Here is a 4,248-nt window from a genome sequence, read left to right as displayed (position 1 = left end):
GGATAATTATTTCTTGTAGTTTAAACAAGAAACCATTAGTGTTACTGATGCGTTGTCGTTAACTTTATCAAGTATATGGCCTACATCAAATTAATTCGTTCCATTTTGATATGAAATGACATTACCAAATGTCGTCCCTTTAAGCATGAAAGGTTTTTTTGTGATATAAGTAGTGACGGATCGTTCTTTACATAGTTGGGTACTCGATGCCACACTGCGAACTAAAATAAATTTGAATTGTGTTGGACAAAATTACTTGTAAATGTCACAACAGATCTAAATGACTCATAAGAGACAAACGGCTATAAATATGCCTATCCAAGCAACACCAGTATGAGGTAACAACATATAGTGTCGTTTATTGTTTATAGCCTAATAAATTATTCTTGTTCCCAGCAGGATGGCTCGACCAGCTCCGTGTTTCCGCTTGCAAATAGCAAAGGAATTTACTGCCTGAAAAGAAGGGTGTTATCTTGCAGAATTAGACGCCGATTTTAGCGATACTCACAAGAAAATATATCTGTTTCAATTTGATAAGTCAGGTACAGTTATCTGATCACTGGTGTTTATTTCACTCTGTTAGAAATGACAGAAGCATTTATTACTGATTACGCATTTGTTTATGTAGTTGTAGATTGCGGTTTATTTCATCCAAATAAAAGACGAAAATATTTTTTGAAATATCTAAAGCGTATGGCTGTGCTTTTATCAGTTTTGATAATTCCGATAAGAAACTTGTTATGCCAAACCCCCGAGCACTCTAACCCTCATTCTGTAGTATTTGGGGTTTGTTGTTGTAAAGATATGTAGATGTGAGAATTGAAAGGCGATGACAAAATTCATATTAAGTCGTGTATTTTGGTAAAAGTGAAAATAAATGCCGAAGAAATGGTTGTAAAAGTATTATCGGAAGTTCTTTACATGATAAACGATAGGGAGGAGGTGAGGTGAAATGGGGTTTATCGTCGCGTTCAAGATTACTGCACTTATATAGAGTGTGTGTTTGGCTGCTTGTACGAGTCCGGTTAATACCGGTATTATGGTGCTATTCCAGTGAGACACCATGTCGCAGTTTTATAGTGGATACCCCTTAAGGCACATTAACCTCCGAGAAAGCCAGTCCTTGTTTTGTTTCCTTAATGCCGAGCGCCAGCCAGGGTAACACCAAGTACCATTTTTTAACCCCTTTTGGTATGACACGGTGAGGGGTGGAATCTCGGACATTCCGCTCTCCGGGCAGACACTCGCATCACTCAGCACGGGGGATGTCAAATAAGAACCAGGGATAAGATGAATGTGATACATTGATGAATAGAACCATGACCAAAGAGAAAAGTAGATGAGTGAGTTGTATTTTAAGCCGCTTTCGTTTTCATGTGGTAGGAGCATATTGTACGACTAAGGAGAATGCCACGGGCAAAGGTATGGCGCTGACTAGCCATTAATCACAATCAGTGTTATTCTAGCATTTGGAGACACGATCATAAGAACTGAGGCGCCTCGGATGACTAGGCCGTCCGTGCCCCCAGATGAAATGGGAAGTGGAGGTTTGAGTTGGCAGCTGTAAATATGTAGTACATCAAGGAACTATTAGATAAAGATACACAGGGGCACAGACGTTCACCCACCCCGCATGGAGGACTGAAGATGCGTCAGGGTAAGAGGGTGTAGTGAGTGAGTTGGATTTTACGACGCTTTGAAGAGTACGTCACTTATTGTATATTGGTGTGGTTTTACGCCCTGTTTTAGTACTATTTCAACAATATCACGGCGGGGGACACCGGAAAATCGGATAAATTTGAAGATTTAGCATTGTGAGTTGATACAGACAGGGTTGAATACATCGCAGGGAGAAGAGATACAAATTTTTTGAAGATATACCACAGTGAGCGGATAGAGAGAGATTTGAAGGTTTTGACGAATGACAGGATACAGATAAATTTGAATATATATCACAGTGACGGGATTAAGAGTTGGTTTGAAGGTTTAGCAGAATTTCGGGATGCAGGAAGTTTTGAAGATATGTAACTGTGATGGGATGCAGAGAGGTTTGACGAAAATACACAGTGAGAAGATACAGTGAGGTTTGAAGATATGCCACAGTGATGGGACGTAAATAAGTTTTGAAGGTTTGGCAGAGTGAGAGGGTGAAGAGAGGTTTAAAGATATACCACAGTGATGGGACACAGAGAGGTTTAAAGATATACCACAGTGATGGGACACAGAGAGGTTTAAAGATATACCACAGTGATTGGATATAAATAAGTGTTGAAGGTTTGGCAGAGTGAGAGGGTACAGAGAGGTTTAAAGATATACCACAGTGATGGAACACAGAGAGGTTTAAAGATATACCACAGTGATGGAACACAGAGAGGTTTAAAGATATACCACAGTGATGGGACACAGAGAGGTTTAAAGATATACCACAGTGATTGGATATAAATAAGTGTTGAAGGTTTGGCAGAGTGAGAAGGTACAGAGAGGTTTAAAGATATACCACAGTGATGGAACACAGAGAGGTTTAAAGATATACCACAGTGATGGGACACAGAGAGGTTTAAAGATATACCACAGTGATGGAACACAGAGAGGTTTAAAGATATACCACAGTGATGGGACACAGAGAGGTTTAAAGATATACCACAGTGATGGGATGTAAATAAGTGTTGAAGGTTTGGCAGGGTGAAAGGGTGTAGAGAGGTTTACAGAAATACCACAGTGATTGGATGTAGAGAGGTTTAAATATATACCACAGTGATGGGACGTAGAGAGGTTTAAAAACATACAACAGTGATGGGATGTAGAGAGGTTTAAAGATATAGCACAGTGATGGTATGTAGAGAGGTTTAAAAATATACCACAGTGATGGGATGTAGAGAGGTTTAAAGATATAGCGTAGTGAGGGGACACAGGGAGGTTTAAAGATATAGCACAGTGAGGGTACAGTATACCTACCACAGTGATGGGATATAAAGAGGTTTAAAGATATAGCACAGCGATGTGACACAGATATGTTTAAAGATATAGCACAGTGAGGGGCCATTATACCTACCACAGTGATTGGATGTAGAGAGGTTTAAAGATATACCACAGTGAGGGAACACAGAGAGGGATAAAGATATACCACAGTGAGGGGACACATAGAGGTTTAATTATATACCACAGTGAGAGGACACAGAGAAGTTTAAAGATATAGCACAGTGAGGGGAAACAGAGAGGTTTAAAGATATAGCACAGTGAGGGGACACAGAGAGGTGTACGTCTATACCACAGTGAGGGGACACAGATATGTTTAAATAAATACCACAGTGAGGTGACACAGAGAGGTTTAAAGATATAGCACAGTGAGGGGACACAGAGAGGTTCAAATATAAACACAGTGAGGGGACACAGAGAGGGATAAAGATATAGCACAGTGAGGGGACACAGAGAGGTTTAAATATACTGAACAACAAAAGTTCCTGTGACATTGAATAAGATTTAATTCAAAGTTACGTTTTTTACCAAAAGAAAATGCGTGATTTCATAAAAAAAACATGAACATACCAAAATGTCAATTTACAAATCAATAGCGTGTGTGCCCACCCATCTTCGTCTCCTGTGGGATATCTGTTCATATCTGATGGAGCATGTTTCGATCCATCTAATCCCACATGTGCTCGATTGGTGAGAGATCAGGGGAGCGAGCCAGTCAGGGAATGACATTCACGTTGTTTTGTTGAAGGGAATCCTGAACAAATCGAGCAATATGAGGCCGGGCGTTGTCTTGTTGAAAGGTAATGCCTCGGCCATGACGACGCAAAAACGGTAGAACAACAGGGCCGATGATCTCGTCGCGGTAGCGCTGTTCATTGAGATTTCCCTCTACCACTATCAAACGGGTCCTCTGTCTTGCTGTAATCCCACCCTATACCATAACGCTGCCGCCCCCGAACCGATCTTCTTCCATGACACAATGATTGACGTAACGTTCACCTCGACGTCGGTACACTCGAATCCGTCCATCGCTGTGGCTGAGGTGAAAACGAGACTCGTCAGTGAATAGAACTTGTCCCCACTGCATGGACGTCCAGCGTAGACACTGTCTGCAACACTGTAGACGTGCTTGACGGTGGTTTCCTGTTTCTTGGGACGTCTGGCGGGTCTTCTGGCGACAATCCCTGCACATCTGAGGCGACGGTTTGTGAAGATATTCGTCGAAGGCCAGGGATGCTTCTTGCAGTCACTGTTGCTGGCTGGAATTGATTT

This window comes from Haliotis cracherodii, unplaced genomic scaffold (assembly GCF_022045235.1).
Source record: "Haliotis cracherodii isolate W230 unplaced genomic scaffold, xgHalCrac1.p SCAF_16, whole genome shotgun sequence".
Lineage (NCBI taxonomy): Eukaryota > Metazoa > Mollusca > Gastropoda > Lepetellida > Haliotidae > Haliotis > Haliotis cracherodii.
The sequence above is the reverse complement of the archived record's forward strand: the minus strand, read 5'-3'. Positions refer to the sequence as shown.